This window comes from Callithrix jacchus, chromosome 15, assembly GCF_049354715.1.
Source record: "Callithrix jacchus isolate 240 chromosome 15, calJac240_pri, whole genome shotgun sequence".
NCBI lineage: Eukaryota > Metazoa > Chordata > Mammalia > Primates > Cebidae > Callithrix > Callithrix jacchus.
Window position 1 is genome coordinate 27,312,923 of NC_133516.1, and position 25,593 is coordinate 27,338,515.

The window sequence follows — 25,593 nt, forward strand, 5'->3', positions numbered from 1 at the left end:
ATCCCTGCTCAGGAATGGTTACCACCTGGGAAAGCAGGAATGACCCAATGCATCAAGGCCCAGAGTGTACTCAAAGAACAGGTTAGGATGAGAGTCAAAACTCAGACCAAAAAGTCAGAGCATTTGCTGGGCAGGGTGGTGTGCGCCTGTAGTCCCAGGTACTCCGGAGGCAGAGGTAAAAGGATCGCTTGAGCTGGGGAGGCTGAGGCTGCAGTGAGCTATGGATTGGGCCACTGTACTCCAGCTTGGGTGACAGAGCCAGATGGAAGGAAGGAAGAGAAGAAGGGAGGGAGGGAGGGAATGAAAGGGAATGAAAGAGAGAATGAAGAGAGAGAGAGTGAGAGAGAGCTAAAGCAGGCTGCTTCTTAGGCTACCACCTGGAGAGGCTGTATGACATTATGAGTTGAAGAAGCAGGTACAAAGTAGTAAAAAGTTATATAAAACTAATTATTAGCTTGCGACAGAACAGTGGGTTTTCAAAGGTGGGAATGAGAAAAACAAACAATAGAAAAAAATAGATTGGTTAACATCAGGTTACTTTTCTTTTAAGGATTAAAGCAGAGGGAGCCTTCCTTATGCTGACTTGGGTTAACTGGGCTCTTTCTGAATGGTTGCTGTGAATCTCCTTTTGCAGGAAAAACTGGTCTGTTTGGGGATTCACAAACTTCTGTAAAATTTCAGTTTGATTATGTGTATGTGGCGTTTAGCATTAGGAATTCCTTTATTTATTTATTTATTTATTTATTTATGATGGAGTTTCGCTATTGTTACCCAGGCTGGAGTGCAGTGGAGCCATCTCGGCTTACTGCAACCTCCACCTCCCGGGTTTAAGTGATTCTCTTGTCTCAGCCCTCTGAGTAGCTGGAATTACAGGCGCACGCCATGACACCAGGCTAACTTTTTGTATTTTTAGTAGAGACAAGGTTTTACCATGTTGGCCAAGCTGGTTTCTAACTCCTGACCTCAGGTGATCTGCCGGCCTAAACCTCCCAGAGTGCTGGGATTACAGGCATGAGCCACAGTGCCCAGCTTATTTATTTATTATTGAGACAAGGTCTGGCTCTATCACCCAGGTAGGAGTGTAGTGAGTGGTATGATCTCAGTTCACTGCAACCCCTGCCTCCTGGGATCAAGCCATCCTCCCACCTCAGTCTCCCGGGTAGCTGGGACTACTACGCCACCACGTTTGGCTAATTTTTTTTTTTTTTTGGTATAGGTGGGATTTTGCCATGTTGCCCAGGCTGATCTTGAACTAGTGAGCACAAACGATTCACCCACCTTGGCCTCCCAAAGTGCTAGGATTACAGGTATAAGCCACCTTGCCCGACCAAGGATTCCATTTTTGTTTGGCCTGGTCTTTGGGGGCCTTTTGTAGGAGCATAGTTCAAAACAATGGTGTTCCATAGTTTTGTTTAACACAACGAAAGGGTTAATGCCTGCCCCACCAGGTGCCCTTTGGGACCTGCTCAGATCCACTCAGCCAGGTATTGGTTGTTAATCTTTTAAATATCATCCCTGCAAAGAAAAGAGACCTAAATAACACTTAGTTCTGTCTGTGGGCTGGAAGGAAGTTGCTGAAGAAGCTAATTTCTTTCCCTAGTTGCAAACTTCCTCACAGGTAGAATGAGACAAGGTGGAAAAACAGCTCCTTCAGCCCCTCCCCCATCACCAAATTAACACTTTAGTTGCTGGACCATATGAATGATTCAGGATAGGCCTTGCTGCCAGAAAGATGAGGTGGATTTACAAGACAGGGACAGCTGGTGTTGGAGGGCCATGAGGTTAAGGACCTCTTTTATTCTCAACAAGCCTAGGTCATGGTTCTCTGAGTGGGTTGGAGATGAGTAGGTGCTTGCTTGAAGGAGAGCTGGATGTGTCCTGTGCTCATGATCTCCCACATGGCCTGGCTGTGGTTACCTTAATGTCTAGGCCAGCAGAAGGTAGTTTCCTTTGTATGGCCTGGCTGCTAGGATGTTAGTGGAGGTAGGGGATGCAGAGAAGCAGGGAGATACAGAAACCGTAGTTGTTCTGTTGTGGGTGTTAGAGTGTAACAAGTTGGATGCAGACTTATAAAAGGCAAGATGAAAGAACCAGGGGAGCCAGGTGTCGTGGCTCAAGCCTGTGATCCCATCACTTTGGGAGGACCAGGCAGATGGATCACAAGGTCAGGAGTTCGAGACCAGCCTGGCCAACATGGCAAAACCCCATCTCTACTAAAAATACAAAAATCAGCTGGGCATGGTGGTGGGTGCCTTTAATCCCAGCTACTTGGGAGGCTGAGGCAGGGGAATCGCTTGAATCCAGGGGGTGGAGGTTGCAGTGAGCCAAAATTGTGCCACTGCACGCCAGCCTGGGTAACAGAGCAAGATTCAGCCTCAAAAAAAAAAAGAAAGAAAGAAAGGACTAGGGGAGTTGTTAGTAGGATGATGTATATCACTGAGTATCCAGTTAACACTTTATGTGTAGTCATCAATCAGTGGACAGTGGCAGAGAATACTTAAATACAGAATTGGAATGCCTCAACTCTTCCTTCCAAATCAGGAGACAGGCTGGAGACAGTAGATAGAAGTCAAGTGGCTGTGTAGTCATAAGGGCTGGGTGTCTTCCTGCTGAACAGCATGATTGCTGTAAACAAGGGACTTTTGTGATGTGTGCACATACTATCTACTGCCATCATGTGAAGGATGTAGGTCAGTGAAGAGGTCTGGGGCAACCCATCTGAGGTTTGTCTGTGGTCTGGAGGAAATGTTACAATCCTCAGGCCTTCCAGCCTATGGCCAACATGCAGGTTTCGTTACTGGCAAACATGGGTGTAGTTCTTGACATGAGGAGTAGTGGGTGCTAAAGACTGAGATCAAGATCTTCCCAAGAAGGAAGGTTGTAAATTCAGGTGGAATAGTGGTCTGGATGGAGCAGTGGGGCTAACATGACCTTTATAACCCATGGAGGAATGATGTGTTTTTTGAAAACAGTTGACCCTTGAACAACATGGATTTGAATGGTCTGGGTCAACTTATACATGAATTTTCTTCTGCCTCTGCCACCTCTGAGACAGCAAGACCAGCCCCTACTCTTTCTCTTCCTCCTCAGTCTACTCAATATGAAGACAGTGAGGATGAAGGCCTATATGATGATCCACTTTCACTAATAAATAGTGAATGTATTTTCTCTTTCTTATGACTTTTTTTTTTAAAGACAGGATCTTGCTCTGTCACCCAGGCTAGAGAGCAGTGGCCCAATCATAGCTCACTTCAGCCTCACCTTCCCTGGCTAAAGCAGCCCTTCCATCTCAACATTCAGAGCAGCTGGGGCCACAAATGTACACCATTACAAGTGCCAAATTTTTTAATTCTCCGTAGAGCTGGAATCTCTTCATATTGCTCAGGCTGCTCTCAAACTCCTGGGCTCAAGTCATCCTCCCACCTTGACCTCCCAAAGTGCTGGGATTACAGGTGTAAGATTTTTTTTTTAATTGAGATAGGATCTCACTCTGTTGCTATAGGCTGTGGTATGATCACAGCTCACTGCAGCCTCAAACTCCTGGGCTCAAGGGTTCCTCTTGCCTCAACTTCCCAAATAGCTAGGACCTCAGGTGTCCACCCTGCCCAGCTTATTATTATTATTATTATTTGAGACAGAGTCTCACTCTGTCACCTAGCCTGGAGTGCGGTGGTGTGATCTCGGCTCACTGCAACCTCTGCCTCCTGAGGTCAAGTGATTCTTCTACCTCAGCCTCCTGAGTAGCTGGGATTACAGGCGCGCACCACCATGCCTGGCTAATTTTTGTATTTTTAGTAGAGACGGGGTTTCACCATGTTGGTCAGGTTGGCCTCAAACTCCTGACCTCCTGATGTGCCCACCTTGGTCTCCCAAAGTGCTGGGATTACAGGCATGAGCCACCGCACCTGGCCTGCCCAGCTAATTTTTTTTTTTTTTTAATTCTGTAGAGATGGAGTCTCACAATGTTCCAAAGGCTAGTCTTGAACTGTCCTCAAACAATCCTCCTGCCTGGGACTCTGAAAGTGCTGGGATAACAGGCATGAGCCACTATACCTGCCCAGTTTTCTTATTAACATTTTCTTTTCGGCCGGGTGTGGTGGCTCACGCCTATAATCCCAGCACTTTGGGAGGCCAAGGCGGGTGGATCACGAGGTCAAGAGATCGAGACCATCCTGGTCAACAAGGTGAAACCCCGTCTCTACTAAAAATACAAAAATTAGCTGGGCATGGAGGTGTGTGCCTGTAATCCCAGCTACTCGGGAGGCTGAAGGAGGAGAATTGCTTGAACCCAGAAGGCGGAGGTTGTGGTGAGCAGAGATCGTGCCATTGCACTCCAGTCTGGGTAACAACAGCGAAACTCCAGATCAAAAAAAAAAAAAAAATCTTTTCATAATCTACTGTATTGTAAGAATACTGTCTGTAATACATGTAACATACAAAATATGTGTTAATCAACAATTTATATTATCTGCAAGGTTTCTGGTCAACAGTAGATGATTAGTAGTTAAATTTGGGGGTAGGGAAATGTTATATGCAGATTTTCTACTTCATAGGGATCAGTGTTCCTAACCCCTATGTTGTTCAAGGGTCAACTAAATGTCAACGATTCTTTGCTACTTCTCCCTTTGAGAGATGGAGCTGGACTTAGTGACTTGCTTTTAACAAATAGAATAAGGCAGAAGTGATGATGGGTCACTTCCAAGATAGGTTATAAAAATGTCTATGGCTTCCTTTGTCCTCTCTTTCTGAGATCGATCGTATTAAAGGGTGCTGGCTGCCATGCCTTGAGAACACTTAGGCAGCATCATGGAAGGCCCACATGGCAAGAGACTGAGGACTCCTGCCAAGAACTAGTGAGGAACTCAGGCGCCTCTTCAACAGTCACATTAGTGAACCATCTTGAAGTGGCTCCTCCAGTGCCAATCAAGCCTTAAGATGATGACAGCCTCAGTCAATATCACAGCTAAAATCTCAGGATAGACCTTGAGCAAGAACAAATCAGCGAAGCTACTCCCGAATACCTGACCCACAGAAATGGTGACACAGGAAATGTTTGTGATTTAGGCCGTAAGTTTGGAGATAATCCGTTATATAGCAACACATAGGTAATGAATATACAAAGTTTTTAAAAATCTCTCCAAGTCTGCAGTTACTCCCTCTCTAAAATGGCACTGGGAAATTTTGAAATAATCCTGTGCATTAGTTAGGATGGTCTTCATCATACATAAGAGCCACAGATCAAACTAGTTGGAGCAAAAGGGGAAGTATCTTACCTAAACAGTTGAACAGCAGAGGTGGAGCTGGATCTTAGAAATCCCTGAAATAAGAGACTAGAAAGTCTGTTAGAACACATCTAGATGGGAGCAGTGGCTCATGCCTGTCATCCCAGCACTTTGGGAGGCCGAGGCAGGCAGATCACGAGGTCAGGAATTTAAGAGCAGCCTGGCCAGCATGGTGAAACCCTGTCTTTACTAAAAATACAAAAATTAGCCGGGCATGGTGCTGTGCACCTGGAATCCCAGCTACTGAGGTAGAAGAATCACTTGACCCCAGGAGGTGGAGGCTGCTGTGAGCCGAGATCTGCCACTGTACTCCAGCCTGGGCAACAGAGCAAGACTCTGTCTTGGGAAAAAAAAAAAAGAAAACCATCTAATAGCTTTGCCCCTACTTCTAATTCAAAACAATGTCAGGAAAAGACTTTGGTTGGCCAGTTGAGGTTGTGTGCCTCTTTCTAGACCAATCAACAGTTGTGGGCAGGACTTCTATTTCAGTTAATTTTGAATATTAGATGACCTAAAAACTCTCCTGCACAGAGATGTAGAGATTTAAAGTATGAAAGTTTCAATAGAATCCATAGGTTCACACACACAAAAAGAAAATATAAATGAGTCTAAGGGACATAGAGAAAGTAATTACAAGGTTTCACCTACAGCTGTTAGGCAGTTCCAGAAAAGAAAAAAAAAATTAACCACATGTATTCAAAGAAAAAATAGCTGTTAATTTTCCAAAATTATTGAAAAACCAAAATCCTTAGATTTGGAAAGCCCGATAAGTCCTAAAGAGGATAAATAAATATAAAGCTGTGATTAGACATACTGTAATGAAATTGCAAGATATCAATGTTTTTTCTCATGCATCCTGTCCAGGCCTGATAAGTCTCTTTTGGTTAAACTTTCTTTTATCAACATTCCTCTTAGATGACAGGGACCAGAAGTGCGCATCTATCCCCAGTTATAGTTTGATAATTAGGCTGCTTGCTTCATTGCTTCATTCCTGCCTCAACACACATAGTGGTCCATACTCCTGAAGTGTGGGTCACATCAGAGTATCATTTCAACACTGGCAGCCATTAACAAATACACATATCATTGATACTCCCAGCATAAGCTTGCTACTGGTTTTGCTGAAGGTACTGCTTGTAACATAAATATAATATAAAAAAAGCAAATGCATTTTTTTTAGAGGGAGTCTCACTCTGTCACCAGGCTGCAGTGGTGTGATCTCAGCTCACTGCAACCTCTACTTCCTAGGTTCAAGTGATTCTCCTGCCTCAGCCTCCCGAGTAGCTGGGACCAGAGGTGTGCGCCACCATGCCCAGCTAATTTTTGTGTTTTTAGTAGACTGGGACTTCACCATGTTGGCCAGGATGGTCTTGATCTCTTGACCTCATGATCTGCTCACCTTGACCTCCCAACATACTGGGAACATAGGCATGAGGCACTGTGTGCCTGGCCAATGAATGCTTTTTAAAATGCTGCCTTGATTCAGTTTGAGACCCTGGCTAGAAGCTAATCAATTCCTCTTTCTGAGCATCTGATTAAGTCCACACCCCAATACACTCCACACTGTGACATAAGATATGCAAATGTATCCAAATCAAATGGAAGAAGTTTTTCTTGCGTCACGAAAGGAGGAGGCAAGTAGAGATAAGCAGAATCTTTGGAGGGGAAGTTGGACAAGCAAATGGAAATAACCAGTGGGGTCTGACAGGAAGGTATTTTTCTGTGGTCTGCCAATTCCCAGGCGAGGCCGATCAGGGGGGTTATTTCACTGTTTATATTTGCTTAGGGGCAGAATGAGGCCCATAGGAAAGAGAGAAGCCTGAGGAAAGTTTGGCTCAAGCATTTTGTTCCACTTGATCACTGGGGACAAGCAGTTTAGCTAATCATTCATGGGGCAAAGAATGGGAATTTGGAGGGTCTGTGTCAGGCCTTGTCATAGGTAAACCGGAGGGATCTGGGAGTCTTATGTAAGTCACATGGGGAAGGGTGAGGAGATTTCTTTCTTTTTTTTTTTTTAAGAAAAAATGTCTATTATTTATTATACTGAACAACTCTGACCACCAGAGATGAATGGGCGGGCGGGAGAGAAGAACATCTTGCTTCTCAATAAACTTTCCTTCCTTGTTTTAACATTTTTGAGGATTCTTTCCCAACCTATTACATCTATATTATAATGGTTACAAATTTTCCAACTCTGCCACTCCTTCCAGTGCATTATTTTTATTATCTTCATTGGAGGTGGGGAAAAAAATAGATCCCTACTTGTAGTAACAAATCAATGTTGGAAAGTGTCATTAAATCAGGACAAGTGAAAAACAGATCTGTTCCCAGACTCACAGGATTATAAATTTAGGAAGTACATACACAAAAAAATAAAAATTAATTATACTCAATAAGATACATTAAATATGTACAGCTTTTTGTATGTCAATTACACCTAGGTAAGTAGTTTTAAAAAAAGTATGATCCAACCCACACCACCAACTAATAAAGAAAAAACAAATGAGTAATTCGAAAGAAAAATCACATGTTTCGGTTTACTACTTTGAGTTAAGAACACTAACAATAATTTGCATGCAGTGAATATGGTTCCCTAAATACAACAGATGAATTATTTTCTATACATATTTATTTATGGAGAATTGGTTAATAAACACATTTTAATATATTATGTATTTCTGAGTGGGGAAGCAATCTTAAACATTTTAAACACCAGAAATATATAAAATTTTAAGTGAAATAATACAAAGTGCCTTGTGTTTTGATTCTGTAGTCACACCATAAAAATCTCAGATTAAGATAACTCTGAAAAACACTGTTTTGAATATTAAGAATCATGTTTTGTGGGAGGGAGAGAATTAACAGCCTTTCTTTGCCTTAAAATACTTTTTATGAAATGTTTTATGAAATTACAATTGGAATGAAGCAGGTCCTAAAGTCGTCAGTGTCCAGAGGAGGAAAAAATGATCACAGGAGCAAACTACTGTTTTATTCAACTCCTTCCAGTGCTCAGCTGAAGTTCTCACTTAAAAGAGGTGCTGAAAGCAGGCACAGTGGCTCATGCGGGTAATCCCAGCATTTTGGATGGCTGAGGTGGGTGGATCACTCGAGGCCAGGAGTTAAACCAGCCTGGCCAACAAGGTGAAACCCCATCTCTACTGAAAATAAAGAAATAGCTGGGTATGTGTTTGGAAAACTCTGCCGCTATTGTGAAAGCTCTCTTTCCCTCCCCCACAAAGAGGCTCCCTTATCTCACACTCTACATACCGCTCTAGCCTTCCCGCCCAGCCGCAGCCACCTCCCGCCCGGCAACCAGCTGACCAATCACCGCCTGCCTCATCAGCACTCCCCAGCTTCCCGCCTCCCAGTTTCCCGCCGCCCAGCTTCCCGCCCAGCGGTTTAAATTGACCAACCGTTGCCCACCACCTCGGTTCTCCCGGCCTTCCCACTCCCTCGGCCCTTCAGCCCCCTATAAAAGAACCCTGCTCCTCTGAGCGGTGCAGCTATTTTCCTGTTCTTCCCGGCTGGCCCGCCCGGAGGCTCTTTCCTCTCAATAAAGCCTGAACTTAAGACTTTCTTCTAACCTGCGGCCCGGTTTTTTCTGAACGAGCTCAGTCCTCTCGCAGAGGGTAGGTCGGACAAGTGGTGCCGAAACCCGGGAGCTGGGGCCGTTGGCCTGGCCACGGCTCCCTCCCCCGGCCTACTCAACATTGGCCCTGCCACTTCTACACTCCGATTAAGGTAAGCCAAGCTTTTTCTTGCTTTACCTCCCCCCCCCCACCAACGGCACGGTGCAGTTGCTCCCCTCCGGCGTTCCGCACGGACTCCTCGCCTAGTCTCCGCCGAGCCGAGGAGGTCCTCTGTTCCAGCTCCAGGAGCCTTCCGAGGGGTAGCTGCCAGACGGGGGACGCCCCTCTGACCGCTTCCCTAACCGTACTTAACTGTACTCCGGGGAATTTGCAACAAAAGGGGACGCCTTTTCGTTGCATCTGCCCATCCGCGCCGGAGGGTCTGTAGCTGCGCCCGCCATGGGAAATTCGGAGTCCAAAATACCTTCCAGCACCTCCCCTTGGGTGCTTGCTGCGAAATTTTACCAAATTGGGATACTCCCAAACCCTCAGAAAGAAAAAGCTTGTCTTCCTGTCCCAGGTGGCTTGGCCCCAATACAAACTCAGTAACCAGTCACATTGGCCCCCGACTGGCACTTTCGATTTCAACACCCTCCGAGATCTCGACAATTTTTGTCTCCGCACAGCAAAGACAATGAAATTCCTTACGGTCAGGCTTTTTGGGACCTCCGTACCCACCCTGAACTATGTTCTTCCTGCTCCACCTACCAAATCCTCTTAGCTCGTACCCCTCATAAATCTTCCTCCACTACCTCTCCCCGTCCCTACTCCTCACCGGAAGATCTGCCTGAACATCTGTCCCCTCCTGCCAACCTTGGCAACCAGTCGCCATCAACAGCATGCCCTTCCCCCACTCCCTCGGCACCTCCTACCTCAGAGGCCATGCCTCGCTCTTCCTCTACTCCCTCTGGGCCCCCTCCCTTGGAGGCCGCACTTCCTCTTGCCTCTCCGGTGGTGGCCCACACCCGCTCTCACCAACCAACTATCCTGGCCCCACTCCGAGAAGTAGCAGGCACTGAAGGTTTAGTCAGGGTCCATGTTCCTTTCTCACTCCAAGACCTGTCCCAAATTGAGAAACGTTTAGGATCCTTCTCAGCTGACCCGTCCACTTATATTAAGGAATTCCAATACCTCACTCAAGCATACAGCCTCACCTGGCATGATGTCCGCGTTATCTGTACCTCCACCCTCACTGCAGAAGAGCACGAGCGCATCCTAGCGGCAGCCAGACACCAAGCAGATAAAGATCATGCTATAGATAACCAGATCCCCTTAGGCCATGAAGTAATCCCAGGTGAACACCCCCAATGGGACTATCAGGCTAGTCGAGGGTCTGATATACCCAAGAGAGACGGCATGATTAGATACCTCCTCAGGGGAATGGATACTGTATCTAACAAAGTTGTAAACTATGATAAACTAAGAGAAGTCACCCAACTACCCAATGAAAACCCTGCCCTGTTTCTCACTCGTCTTCAAGACGCCCTTACCTGCTAGACCCAGCCTCACAAAACAGGGCGACTGTCCTAGCATCTCATTTAATATCTCAGTCCGCCCCTGATATCTGGAAAAAACTGAAGAAGGTAGGAGATGGCCCCGAAACCCCTATACAGGACTTGGTAAAAATGGCCTTTAAAGTATTCAATGCCAGGGAAGATGTGGCTGAGGCTGCCCGCCAAACTCGCATGAAGCAGAAAGTCGCTCTACAGACCCAAGCCCTAGTAGCAGCCCTTCGGCCGGCAGAAATAACAAGGGTAAAGCAAATACCCACACCCCTCCCGGGGCGTGTTTCAAATGTGAAAAAGAAGGGCACTGGTCAAAAGCCTGCCCCCAGCCATGGCCTCCTACCAAGCCCTGCCCTATTTGTCAGCTCATGGGACACTGGAAGTCAGATTGCCCTAACTCACCTCAGGCCTCAGTTCCTCAAAACTCTGGCACGAGGGGGCAGCAGGGTAACATCCCCCGGAGCCAGGCTTCTGCCTCAGCTGGTCAGGAGCCAGGCATTCAGGAATCTCCAATCCCAAAGCTGTTAGGGTTCAGGGATGATTAACAGGGCCCTGGCTCCTCAACCTCAGTTACCCTTGCTGAGCCCAGGGTCATGCTCCAAGTAGTGGGTAAGAGCGTACACGGGGGCTACCTACTCCGTTCTTCCCTCCTTTTCAGGCAAAACCACCCCTTCCCAGGTCTCTGTTATAGGAATTGATGGGTCCCCCTCCACTCCTCACCAAACTCCACCCTTAATCTGTCTGTTTGGCCCTTCCATTTTTACCCACTCCTTTCTAGTCATTCCCTCTTGCCCTGTACCTCTCCTAGGGTGAGATATCCTAGTAAAATTGCAAGCTACCATTACTTTTCCACACACAGAGACCTTTCTCTTACCCCTCATCACCAACTCACCTTCCCCCCTTCCTCCGGCCGAACTCCTCCCTGATGTAAATCCCTAAGTATGGGATACTGATACCCCCACTGTAGCCTCACACCACCAACCCATACTCATACACCTAAAAGACCCCACAGCCTTCCCTTCTCGCCCTCAGTTTCCTATCTCCAAAGTTCACTGCCTCGGCCTCCTACCTATCATAAATAAACTGAAAGCTCAAGGACTACTCATTCCTGCAAACTCCCCCTGCAACACTCCCATTCTGCCTGTGAAAAAGCCCTCAGGTCAGTACCGCCTGGTCCAAGACCTCCACCTTATCAATGCAGCAGTCATTCCGGTCCATCCAGTAGTCCCCAACCCCTATACCATCCTCTCACATATCCCACCATTCACAACCCACTTTTCAGTCCTAGATCTTAGGGATGCTTTTTCTCTATCCCACTACACCCCGACTCCTACTTCCTCTTTGCTTTTACCTGGAAAGATCCTGTCACCAATCTGTCTCAACAGTTAACGTGGATGGTCCTCCCTCAAGGCTTCCGGGACAGCCCCCACCTGTTCAGCCAGGCCCTGGCGACAGACCTGCAGCAATGTAACATCTCCCCTTCTTCCTTACTCCAGCTGGATCAAAGCTTTCCCCACAGCTTATAAAACCGCAGGAGTTGTAGCCAAGCACCTCGTCCGGGACATCATTCCCCGATTCGGCCTTCCTTCTACCATCCAGTCAGACAACGGACCTGCCTTTATTTCTAAGATCACCACTGCCATTTCCACATCCTTAGGGATTCAGTGGAAACTGCATGCAGCCTACCATCCCCAATCCTCGGAACCGAAGAGTCCTGGACCTGCTCACCGCCGAACGAGGAGGAACCTGCATCTTCCTACAGGAAGAGTGCTGTTACTACATCAATGAATCCGGCCTAGTAGAAACCCAAATCGAGAACCTCCAGAAACTCAAAACTAACCTGCAGAATCAAAAATTCTCAGCTGAAGCCACGGCGTGGTGGTCTTCCTCTATGTATACCCTCTTGTCCCCGTTGCTTGGGCCCCTGATAGCCATTTGCCTAATCTTACTTATTGCTCCTTGCTTTCTACAGTTCCTACAGCGGTGCTTTCAAGAACTAACTCGAGTCACCATGCACCAGATGCTGCTCCAACCTTACCCTGAACGAGTGCTAGAAGTGGACCTCTCCCCGAACATCCAGGCTCCTTAAGAAAAGAAACCTCTTCAGAACCCCCCATCGACCCTTGTCAGCAGGAAGTAGCCAGAGAGACAACCGACGCCTCTGACCCCCTCTCTTTTTCTTTTCTTTTAAGGAGTCGGGAATGTTTGGAAAACTCTGCCCCTATAGTGAAAGCTCTCTTTCCCTCCCCCACAAAGAGGCTCCCTTATCTCACACTCTACATACCGCTCTAGCCTTCCCGCCCGGCTGCAGCCGCCTTCCCGCCCGGCCGCATCCACCTCCCGCCCGGCAACCGGCTGACCAATCACTGCCTGCCTCATCAGCACTCCCAGCTTCCCGCCGCTCGGCTTCCCGCCTCCCAGTTTCCCGCTGCCCAGCTTCCCACCCAGCGGTTTAAACTGACCAACCGTTGCCCACCACCTCAGCTCTCCCGGCCTTCCCACTCCCTCGGCCCTTCAGCCCCCTATAAAAGAACCCTGCTCCTCTGAGCGGTGCGGCCATTTTCCTGTTCTTCCCTGCTGGCCCACACGGAGGCTCTTTCCTCTCAATAAAGCCTGAACTTAAGACTTTCTTCTAACCTGCAGCCCGGTTTTTTCCAAACGAGCTCAGTCCTCCCGCAGAGGGTAGGTCGGACAGTATGACGGCAGGCGCCTGTAACCCCAGCTACCAGGGAGGCTGAGGCAGGAGAATCACTTGAGCCCAGGAGGTGGAGTTTGCACCAAACTGAGATCGCACCACTGCACACCAGCCTGAACAACAGAGTGAGACGCTGTCTCAAAAAAATAAATAAATAAAACAAAACAAAACAGCTGCTGACGTCTTTTCTATTTTAGAAAGGTAGTATGAATACATTTTTCTACATATTAACTACAATTTATGGTAATTTGTGAAATGCTTTTCTGTTTTTAAATGCAAGAGTCTATCATATCTCTACTCACAAAGCAACAGGCACTGCTAGAGGTCTTAGGTTAAGATCTGCCACCCCAGCAGTCTGCATGGCCCGTAAGCAGGTGTGGAGAGGACCAAGTTCACCTGTCAGCAGCACCACGGAATCCAACTCTCCAGCCTTTCTGCCATTAATTACCATATATATGGCCTTTTTCCTGATATTCTATTCCCACTGGAGGCTTTTTATTAAGACCTTGTTCCTGTGAACACATTTGGGGCACAACATATTGTCTTCAAGGTGCAGGGGTGGAAAACTGGAGGCAGGAAGCAGGAAGAGTGCATTCACTCTCCCTTCTTGCTTTTCTGGAACCCAGGCTTGACCAGCATGAAACTGAAGGTGCACCCAACCATCTGTGTCTGCAGGGAGACTTTTCCCATGGACCACACACCACCTGACACCACTGGCTTCTTGTGGAGATTCCACTGCCTCTGGTGTCCTTGCCCTGGCTGAAATTCTTGCCCAAGAGGCCAGCACAGCCTCTGGGGCAGAAGTTGTCACCATAACTGTATTAACTCCCTCAAGGAGAGAAGTGGGCCCTTCCGGAGCAGGCAGTCCCTCCGCAAGGGGAAGGGCCACTTGAGGAGGCTGTGTCCCAGAACTCTGCAGGCACGCTTTCCCTTTTTCCACCTTTAATTTATTTTGCAATGACTTCCACATTTTGGCCTCTTTTGCTGTGCTAGGGAAATCCTTTTGGTTTGGGTAAGCAAAGGCACACAGGCGCTTATATGCATCCAGTTTCTGGCCTCTGGTGCTCAGCTTTAATTGCTGACACCAGGCCCGCACGATGTCCTGGTGAATCAGATTAACAGGTGGCAGTTTAGAGGGTAAGGGAGGGATTGGTATCTTCTTCTGAGGTCTGGGGTTATCACAGCCTGCCTTCTTCTTAGGGCAGAGCACTTTGACAGATACTTTTCCTTTGGTTCCCCACTTCGTTGATGCTCCCGGCAAAGCAGTCGTGTTTGGTTGATTAGAAGCCTGCTGATCCTCTTCCCTTGTCTTCTCTGTGGAGGTCCACTCCTTGCCTTTTACCTTCTCCATATTCGGACAGGAAGCAAAGCTTGGGGTGAGGAGATTTCTTAACCTTCACTGTTAACCAGGATCACAGGGCTCAGGTAAAATTCAGCATTGTCAAATTTAAACCAATAATGGTTCTCTGAGGTGATTATGAGTCCAAGATCTGTTCATAGGTATGACCTTTATAGGTGACCTTTTTTTGGCATGGAGAGCAGAGAAGTGAGAAGAACATGTGATTTAGTCATAAAAATACCTTCCATTTACATAACAATAGCTACCTTTTTCATATTTGTTAAAGACATGTTTAGCGTAAAATTACAATGATATATATCTAACTTGAATTTTAAAATTGCACTGTCAGTCACTGCTTCGTTTGAAGCCAGTTTTCCTTTTCTTTCTTTTTCCTTTTATGGAGAATAGAAGTGTTCTCATTATGTGGCCCGAGCTGGGCTCAAGGAATCCTCCTGCCACCTCCTCCCTGAGTGCTTGGATTACAGGCATGAGCTACTATACCCTAGCTTGGTTTTCCTTTTCTGCTTTCTGGAAAACCTTAAATTCATTACCTCAGTGTTGCTTGTTTATAGCTTCTGGTAGCTCCTTGTGTAGTAACCAAGTGAGTTAGAAGGAATGTGCAACGCTCTGAGTTCCAAATTAAGAGTCCTTTATTAATTAGCCGGCGACCAAGAGACGGCTAACGCTCAAAATTCTCTCAGCCATGAGGAAGGGTCTTGATTATCTTTTATACCTTGATTTAGGTAGGGAAGAGGGTACCTAGCTGAAGCGGAATTTTATAGAAGCAGAAAAGCAGGTTAGAAGAAGGGGCTGTGGGCACTGGTGGTTTCCATACAATGATCAAAGGGAAACTTTCTTCTTACAATAGAGGGGGTGGGGGGCAGAGGTATGCCAAGCAGGTTGTGGTACAATGGTTATAAGTGTTCAGAACAGTACCTTCAATGCTTCTAAGTGTAGCATGACTCATTTATGCACCCAAAGGGGCTGTGGTAAGGAGGGGAAGGCAGGTTGGAGTTTACAGCTAAAATGGAGTCAGTGATGCTAGCCCAGGGTAGATTATTACACCTGTTTCTGTGTCAGCTGCAGTTATACCCCTTTACTATCCATTTACAGTTTATGAAAGAGTGATGGTTCATCAGGGATGCAGGGAACTATCTTGAGCTTCTTGTTCTCCAAAGAATGCTGAACAGAATTATATCCCAAGTTCCTTCTGGCACCAAGTCTAATGTTACTTCAAGAAAGCAAACTAAAGTGAACAAAATAGAGGGTAAAGGCTGTATTCAGCTGATGTGCATCAGTGAGCACCTTGAAATTAGGCAACTCTCTGAGCCAAAGGAACGCTGGAGTTTCTAGAAGGTGAGAAGAGAAGGCCACAGATTGTGCTCTTGCTTCTGGCTACAGTTTTCTTTTTTCGGAATCTCGCCTTGTCACCCAGGCTGGAGTGCGACAGCACAATTTCAGTTCACTACAACCTCTACCTCTTGGGTTCAAGCAATTCTCCAGCCTTGTTTTTCTTTTAAAGAACAAAGAGGCCGGGCATATGGCTCTCGCCTGTAATCCCAGCACGCTGGTGGCTGACAACCTGAAAGGATTGATTGAGCCCAGGAGTTTGAGGCCAGCCTGGGCAACAAAGAAAGACCCTCCCTATTAAAAAAAAAATCAAAAAATTAGCTGGGTGTGCCATAGTTCCAGCGAATCAGGAGGATCACTTGAGCCCAGGAGTTGCAGACTGCAGTAAGTTAATGTTCTGCCACTGCTCTCCAGTCTGTGTGACAGGGTGAGACCCCGTCTCTAAAAATAAACAAGTAAATAAATCACAATGAATCATAGGTGATGCAGACTTTCTTGATGGCATCCAGAAGCTTGATCAGACCAAGAGAACCAAAGAGCTTTGATTGTCAGACATTCCACCTCCTGCATAACTACCTTACTCATGAAAGCCCCTAGTTATGTTCAAAGGGAAGTCTTTGACCTAAGACTTGGTTATGAAGTAAGAGAGTGTTTCTCTTACCCACCTGCTTCGGTCAAATTAAATAAATCTTTCTCCTAAGTGCTGTTATGTCAGTGTTTGGCTTACTGCACATCAGGTACACAAACCTAAATATCAGGGTTCAATAATGCAAGTATGTTATTACCGGAACCCACAAAAGGGACCTTCAAGTTGCATCCTGTATGTGTTTCCTTTGCTTTTATGACATGGTTTGGAAACACATTAGTCTTATCTGAAGAGCTTATTAAAACCCTGATCACTGGACCCCACTTTCATATTTATGATTGAGGAGGTCTAGGGAGGAACCTGAGAATTTGCATTATCACTGGTTCTCAGGTGATACAGCCGTTTGGGGCACCATGCTTGGAGAACCACTCTGGAGGCCTCTAAATTAGTAGTTCAACCTTAGCTGTGCTTAGAAACACTGGGAAAAATGTGTGTGTGTGTGTGCGCACGCACACGCGTGCATGTGTGCACGTGTGCACACATATAATCAGCTCACGTTTAATTGTGACATTTTAAAATTGTACAAGTATTTTGACATCTGTCCCTCACATTTAGTCTCTTAAAAGGACAGGAAAGGCCAGGCGCGGTGGCTCAAGCCTGTAATCCCAGCACTTTGGGAGGCCGAGGTGGGTAGATCACGAGGTCAAGAGATCGAGACCATCCTGGTCATCATAGTGAAACCCCGTCTCTACTAAAAATACAAAAAAAATTAGCTGTGGTGCACGCCTGTAATCCCAGCTACTCCGGAGGCTGAGGCAGGAGAATTGCCTGAACCCAGGAGGCGGAGGTGGCGGTGAGCCGAGATTGCGCCATTGCACTCCAGCCTGGGTAACGAGAGCGAAACTCCGTCTCAAAAAAAGAAAAAATAGGACAGGAAAACAAACCAATCACAGGTTTAATGAGCTTAATAAATTTACCCCTTCAGTTCTTCTTTGTAGCACCCAATATTCCTTTGAAATATGAAAGAGCTAGGGCAGTGGCCAACACTGAATTTCTACCCCACACCCCGCAACAGAGTTCAAAAGTTCAGGCTGTCTGAGCATTGTGTTGCAATGGCACTTGTCTAGAATTGGTACCTTTCCCTACTTGGGGGAGTTTAAATATACCAGTGAAAATAGCTTTTTGTCTTTAAAGGGGAAGAAAGAAAATCACTCCTCAAAACTCAGAAGATCTGAAGATCTGGCTGCAAGGTTTTTCTTCCTGTCCCATTTCTTCAGACTTTATTTTTTTTTATTTTTTTATTTTTTTTGCAGTGGAGCAAGAGAGACCAAAACCTGAGTTACAAGAAACAAGAGAATGATAGTTATAAAGGGAGTGACCAGCAGCAACTGGGGCACTCCTTTACCTCCCACATCCAATGTTTGTGCTTCACAGAAAAACAACAAAAATAACAAATCCACAAAATGCAACAGCTAGAATTACAAATTTCATTCACCCAAGGGTGGTAGAAGGCAGGAAGGAAAGGTGGGAGGGTAAATGGCACAGGGAGAAAAATAAAGTATTCAAATCAGTCTGGCCACAGGAACTGGCAAATGCTAGAAAATAGCTGCAGAAAAAAAATTGTGGTCCTTTCAGACTCTTGGTGGTGTTAAAAATCCACACACTGGTGTCAAGAGATTCCGCCTTATGTGCACCAGAGATAAAGATTCCAATTCCTGGCTGAGCATGGTGATTTATGCCTGTAATCTCAGCACTTTGGGAGGCCAAGGCAGGTGGATCACAAGGGCAAGAGATTGAGACCATCCTGGCCAACATAGTGAAACCCCGTCTCTACTAAAAATACAAAAATTAGCTGGGCGTGGTAGTACGTGCCTGTAGTCCCAGCTACTCAGGAGGCTGAGGCAGAAGAACTGCTTGAACCCGGGAGGCAGAGGTTGCAGTGAGCCAATATCATGCCACTGCACTCCAGCCTGGGTGACAAAGTGAGACTCCATCTCAAAAAAGGAAAAAAAAAAAAAAGATTTTAGAGGGCCCTTGGCAGAATGAATTGTGCCTTCCCTGCCAGGGGGAGGTGAACTGGGGAAAGAGCTGCCACAGCCTCCTTTCAATCCCACCCATTCCCTGGATGGCAGGTCACTCAGGCCTGCAGTAGCCTTCAGTTTGGATGGAGATAGATGTGGTGAAGGGAACTGCTCTGCAGAAGTTGAGCTGCTCAAGGTAGACTGCAGGTAAGAATGTCTTGTGGAAGAGTCTGTTGCTTAAGAATACCACCTAGGAAAAGAGGTGCAACTCGAAGAGGTATGCTTTGCCAGGATCTTTGCCTTATTGCACTGATAATGCATAAAGGAATGAGGATAGAGAAAAGGCAGCCATGGATAATATATGAGGAGTGCATTGCTGTGAGAAAAGCCAAGGGCAAACCAAACCCAAAGGAGTAAAGCCAGTTCCTATGTCAGACAACTGCTGGTGCATTTCAGTTCCTTTACTGAACCAACCATATTCAAAGCAGTAGAGTGAGTCGAGAAGAGAGAAATGCAAGAGAATAACCAGCTGACCAGCAAATGGGTAGGAAAGAGACTCGCAGATACTCCCTGCACGGGGAAAAGAGCCTGCAGCAAAAGACTGGATAGTATGTCAACAGTTATTTTGTGAACACTAGGGAATAGGTGAGGTTTCCTCCCTGATGCCTCAAATGCCAGGTCAGCTATGTCATGGAACCAAATGGCATTCACAACTTTGCTAGGCACAAACAAGGGGAGCACCTAAAAAGATTGATGTGAGGAAAAATTCCAGCCACGACCAAGCATCTCCACACAGTGATGGGGTACAAGTAATTCATGCTGTTACTGACTGACGCCCAGGAATAAACACTTGATAAAGCAAGGGTAGACTGAACCAGAACACTCCACCATCCCAAGCACAACACTGGAAAATTCTACCAACACTTGATGGCTCCCTCTCTTGTCCCCACTCTATACTCTGGGGTATTCTCTGTACCAGAACCCTGATTGCCCTTCTTCCACGCTGCTCCTCTCTTTTGCTAGATTGGAGCGTCTAGCTGGAGATGGTACAAATACCCCAGATGGAGTCTTTGATTCCCCTGGGAAGGTCTTGGAGAAAGATTTTGACACTGTCAGCCATGTCTTCACTATCCAAACTATCAAATACACAGAGGAGATAGAAGTGCCCCCAAATCTCTCATCATGAAGGACCCCACAGCTCTGCCACCACAGCTCCAGTGTGCCCCCTTGCCCACCACCAGGGGCCTAGTTGGCTCCTCTGTGCCAGGTAGCCTGCTCCACCCAGGCACTTCCAGGGCTGGGGTGCTGCACCCACACTGGCCATGCCTGGGCTGCAGAGAGGGGGAGTTTTTTTTTTTTAATGCAACCCTCTACCCCATTTAAAACTGATTAAATCAGATCTTGTAGGTGGAGCTCAGGCATTGGATTTTTGCAAAGCTCCCCAAGTGGTCCTTCCATGCATTAAACTTGAGAAGCACTGCTCTAAATTTGTTTTGGCCCTGTGGAAAGGGCCAAAATGAAATTTGAGCAGTGCTTCTCAAGTTTAATGCTCACTCACCAATGGAGTCACTCAGAGGGGAAGGCTATATCTGTTTTGGTTATAGGAAGTCTTTAGGGTGGATTTCAGGCCTTAGGAAATGTCAGAAATCATGCACTGGAGTGAAATACTATGTGTGTAGTGAAGGTGAAAAAACGTTCATTCACTCTGAGTTCTGCTCTTGATGCCCACCAGCAAATCCCCCTGGGGAGAAGCACTCAGTGCAGTGAGTATGGGGAAGGCTTCATCTGGATCAGAGGTGTCCTCTCATATCACAGAAGTTGCAATGGGGAGAAGCCTGCAGGGTGAATGGCAAAGCACTGACCCGTTGCTTCCTTAGGGTTTCCCTGGGTGCAGTTTCCTTGTCAGGATTTGGCTTCAGGTGAGGTTTTCCCACATACCCCACATTCACATGTTTCTTCCCAATGTGGTCACTGATGCATACACAGCCTCTGGTGCCCACTTCAGCCTTTCGCATACTCAGTGCCCCTCAAAGGGCTTCTCCAGCCCTGCCCTGAGTTGCACCACGAGGCCTCTGGCCCTGTTGAACACTCCCGGATGTAGACTCTTTGATGGGCAGCAAAGGCTGAGCTCCAGGTTAAAACTTTCCCATGCTCATTACATACACAGGATTTTTCTTCAGTATGCACTTGCTGCTGTTGCCTAAGATCTGAAATCTGGCTGAAAGATTTTCCAGTTAGACAAATCCTTCAGGGGGATCTAGCCCCAGAATGTTTCCTTTGGTGGGCCATAAGGGATAGAGCTCAGAGTGAAGGCGTACCCGCACTTACATTGACAGAACTTTACCCCACTGTGAATTCTCTCTCAATGATGAAAAGCTATATGCAGAGGGAACTCTACCACATTCATCATATTTATAGCTTTCCCTTCTATGGAAACCTTGTGATGTTTAATTAAGTTGGAGTTGGAACTGAATCTTTGTCCAAACCCCTTCTATTTCTGTCCTTCCTAACTTCTGTAGGTATTTTGTTTTCAATCCTTAGTTGTTTTCACATGAGATCTCTTGGTATTTATGTTTTTTTCCTAAAGGATTTCCCATATCTTCTCTAAATTGTTTTTCATTTCACAGACTGCTCCAGATTCAAACATCTGTTTTCTCCTGATAGTAATGTCAGTGAATTTATCATCCTATTCTGAACCAGAATCAACATCTTGCTCTAAGTTCTGTTCTCACCCAAGAATAGAAGAGGCATATACAAGAGGCATACAGGAAAGTTACTAAAACACTAGTGGGGCCCTTTGAGAGAGTAGATCAGAGACCATTCTGAGACTCAGTGCAGAGAAGATAGAATGAATGGAGGATACTGAATTGAGAGCCCACCAAGGAGATGGGATCAGCAAACCAACTACAAAGAATCCAACTATTGGGTAGCAAACAAGGAGAGGCTAGCAGGTGATGAGGGAAAGCCAAGACAGGAGCTCTCACAGTAGAGAGCTGTAGGGGGAGGAAAACTCTGTCTTCTCTTCCTGATGAGAAAGCTTACTTTGCCAATTGCCCTTCCCACCCCCTTTCTAAAGTTCCCCAGCAAAAGAGAGTCCATTGCTAATTGGGTGAGTCAGAGTCCAGACATCACCTGGCCAACCTTATTTGGTGGACATGATAAATGTTGGTTTTAAAGCTGGGACCCTCATTGCCCTCTCTTTTTGTGACTTTGTTCTTTTAATATGGGACAGGCCAGAGGTAATAGCCTGAGATTTGGTTGCAGCCTCCAAAGGGCAGTACTTGAGTCTGATCAGTATATACTGATCTTCATGGTTTCTTGGTATGATGATTAATGGCAGACCCTTTCATTCACTCATTTTTATTCTACAAAGTTTCCCAATTTGGACAATAAATCATGGTCATCCAAGAGCTAAACCATGTCATCAAACTCATCTTCAGCAGAGGGCTTGAATCAGGGTGCCAACTTAGTTAATGATGAGATACAATTGGCAAGTTCCATTTCCTAACAGGCTACTACTGTTCCTTGCATGGATCTCCTTTGGGAATTCAGCATGGAAGAAGTGGGATTAGCAGAGCAGGAGTCAGTCTTTCTGGATCCTTGGTCAGAATATTTCATTTCTAATATAGGGCAAAAGGAGTGATTCTCTACCGAATTGGGAGGCCCGATAATTAAATGGGAGCAACGGATGGAAATAAGAACATTCAAGCCGAGGCATGGTGGCTCGCACCTGTAATTCCAACACTTCGGGAGACTGAGGCAGGCGGATTACCTAAGGACAGGAATTTGAGACCAGCCTTGCCAACATGGCAAAACCCAGTCTCTACTAAAAATACAAAAATTAGCTGAATGTGCTGGTGCACGCCTGTAATCCCAGCTACTTGGGAGGCTGAGGCAGGAGAATCACTTGAACCTGGGAGGCAGAGGTTGCAGTGAGCCTCGATTGCACCACTGCACTCCAGCCTGGGCAGTAGAGTGAGACTCTGTCTCAGAAAAAAAAAAAAAAGAAAGAACATTCAAAAGGAACAGTCTTGGAAAGAATGAGAAACAATGCTTTCAGTTGGGAGTGGGTAGAGGCCATGAAGAGGGAGCCATCATGCTGTGTCCTAAACTAGAACCCTCTGCATATGTGGCGGGCCCAGAAAAGAGGAAGGAGACTCTAGAAAGACCCAGTATGCCTACGAGTATAAGCCTACTAAGTCTCTCTGTTTCTCGTTGTTCCACCCAAATTTTACTGCGCCAAAGAGCAGACAAGGAGGAATATAGGAGAGAAAGCATGAGGCATAAAAGACACTAATATAGGGCCGGGTGCAGTGGCTCAAGCTTATAATCCCAGCACTTTAGCACACTGAGTCGGGTGGATCATCTTTGGTCGGGAGTTCAACACCAGCCTGACCAACATAGAGAAACCCCGTCTCTACTAAAAACACAAAATTAGCCAGGCATGGTGGCGCATGCCTGTAATCCCAGCTACTTGGGAGGCTGAGGCAGGAGAATTACTTGAACCTGGCAGGCAGAGGTTGCAGTCAGCCGACATCACGCCTTTGTACTTTAGCTTGGGCAACAAGAGCAAAATTGCGTCTCAAAGAAAAAAAAAGACACTAATATAGTGTTACAAAGTCCAAGTCTATCCATTAATCACAATGTATGCAAACATAGCGCTTCCTTATTAAAAGGAAGGAGGGAGACAAAGAAGAGATTTTTTGCAAGAGACTTACCTATAATAAAACCAAACAATAAAAAAGGTTGAAAAGAAAAGAAGAGAATGAAAAAGGTATACCGAGAAAGTTCTAACAAGAAAATTATTAATATGAGACAAAACAGACTGTAGAATTATTAATATGAGACAAAACAGACTGTAAGGCTAAGCATTTAATGGGGATAGAATGGAATATTTCATATTCATAAAAAATGAACAATCAATCCCTAAGTTGTTGAACAATATGCAAGTCAGGAAACCTAGAAGTTACTCTTTTTTTTTTTTTTTTTTTATCTTTTTGAGATGGAGCTTTGCTCTTCTTGCCCAGGCTAGAGTGCAGTGGTGCAATCTCGGCTCACTGCAACCTCTGCCTCCCAAGCTCAAGTGATTCCCCTGCCTCAGCTTTCCAAGTAACTGGGATTATAGGCATGCACCACCATACTTGGCTAATTTTATATTTTTAGTAGAGATGGGGTTTCACCGTGTTGGCCAGGCTGGACTCAAACTCCTGACCTCAAGTGATCCACCTACCTCAGCCTCCCAAAGTTCTGGGATTCCAAGAGTGAGCCACCACACCCAAGCAGAAGTTACTCTTAATTCTCCACCCTCTCACATCTAAAACATCAGCAAATCCAGTTTATTCTTCTTCTAAAATACATTGTAAATCCACTCATTTCTTTGAATCTCCACAGCACCTCACCCCTGGTCCTGGCCACCATCTTCTCTCAAATGTAATACTGCAATGATGCCCTAATTGGCCTCCTGACAACCTCAAATGGGTTAACCTGGCCAACATGGTCTTCAGAGGGCAGGCCTCTGCCCAACTCTGACTGCACCTCTGACACTGTCACTCTCATCCAGGCACCGTGGCCTCCTTTCTGTCACCTGATCAGCCCACTCATTTTCACCTCGAGCCTTTGCAGCAACTTTTTCCCCTGCCTGGAATGCTCCTCTCTCACACCTTCAGGGGCATAGCAGTCTTTTAAATTTCAATTTTTAGTTTAAATGGCACCCCCTAAGAAAGGAGGGTGAAATTTTTCAACACTTGTTAATACAGAAGCATAAGAATTACTGTAATTGCCTTCTAACCTATTTGTTTCCTTTATAAATAAACTTCTGATGGCAGAGGCTACTAATATTAATCTTTGAAATCTTGAATTATGTAGAAAACAGAAAACTGAGAGGCTGGGCCCCATGGCTCATGCCTGTAATCCAGCACTTTGGGAGGCTGAGGCGGGAGGATTACTTGAGGCCAGGAGTTTGAGACCAGCCTGGGCAACATAGTGAGACCCCTTCTCTACAAAAAATACAAAAATAAGCTGGATGTGGTGGTGCACGCCTGTAGTCCTAACTATTAAGAAGGCTGAGGAGGGAAGACAGCTTGAGCCCAGGAGGTCGAGGACGCAGTGAGCTATGATTGCACCACAGTACTTCAGCCTGGGTGACAGAGTGAGACCCTGTCTCAGAGAGAGCGTGAACAAATGGGGGTCTGGGAGAACACTAAGGATTCTCCTTCAAATCTTTCAATTTATTTCTCTGCAGACCGTTCACATCTTGAGATTTTCTCTTATATTTACTTGTTTTATCTCCACTAGATGGCGCTTCTATCCTCTTCGTGACTCTGTTTTCAGGACCCTGGACAGTGCCTGGTGTATAGTAAATGCTCAGTAACTACTGAATGATTTGTCGGAAACTTACATGTACCCTGAACCTAACGGCACAGATTCAAAATATAGAAAGCAAACAGATTTACAAAAAGAAATAGACGAGTGTGAGACCAATCCACCCCCGCTTAGAAACATACTAGGCAAATTCAAAACAACAAAGAACTTTAAATGCAAAAGTAAAACGAGTGCTTCTACCATCTATATTTCTGAATTATTTTTTCACAATCTATATGTATTGCTTTGATAAATGGGATTAAATTTTACTTTATGTTCCATCCTCAAATAGTAAAATATTTTAATATGGTTCTAAGGAGCTGGTCAAACCTGTTCATGGATGTAAAGTGCACAAGATGGAAGATGACAGGAAGGGGGATAACATTAGGATTATATTTAGGGTTATTCCATATTTTTTTGAGATGGAGTCCTGCTCTGTCACCCAGGCTGGAGTGCAGTTGCATAATCTCGGCTCACTGCAACCTCCACCTCCCAGGTTCAAGCAATTCTCCTGCCTCGGTCTCCCAAGTAGCTGGGATTACAAGCATGCACCACCACACCCAGCTAATTTTTGTATTTTTAGTAGAGATGGGGTTTCACCATGTTGGCCAGACTGGTCTCAAACCCTTGACCTCAGGTGATCTGCCCACCTCGGCCTCTCAAAGTGCTGGGATTACAGGTGTGAGCCACTGCGCCTGGTCTGTTTCAGGTTATTCGAAAAATCATAACTCCATAGATTTAAAAAGGTTCTATACGTGGCTAGTAACCCCTTCTGTAGCTGAGACTGACTACAAACCTCCTTCTGCCACCCAGCATGACCAGAACT

At 45.9% G+C, this 25,593-nt stretch overlaps 2 pseudogenes; both read right to left on the minus strand.

The window, feature by feature from the left end:
• Positions 1–13,500: 13,500 nt before the first annotated feature.
• On the minus strand, positions 13,501–14,477 carry LOC100391277 (developmental pluripotency-associated protein 4 pseudogene; annotated as a pseudogene).
• A 3,951-nt stretch (positions 14,478–18,428) lies between these two features.
• On the minus strand, positions 18,429–19,527 carry LOC100404702 (etoposide-induced protein 2.4-like; annotated as a pseudogene).
• Positions 19,528–25,593: the final 6,066 nt, after the last annotated feature.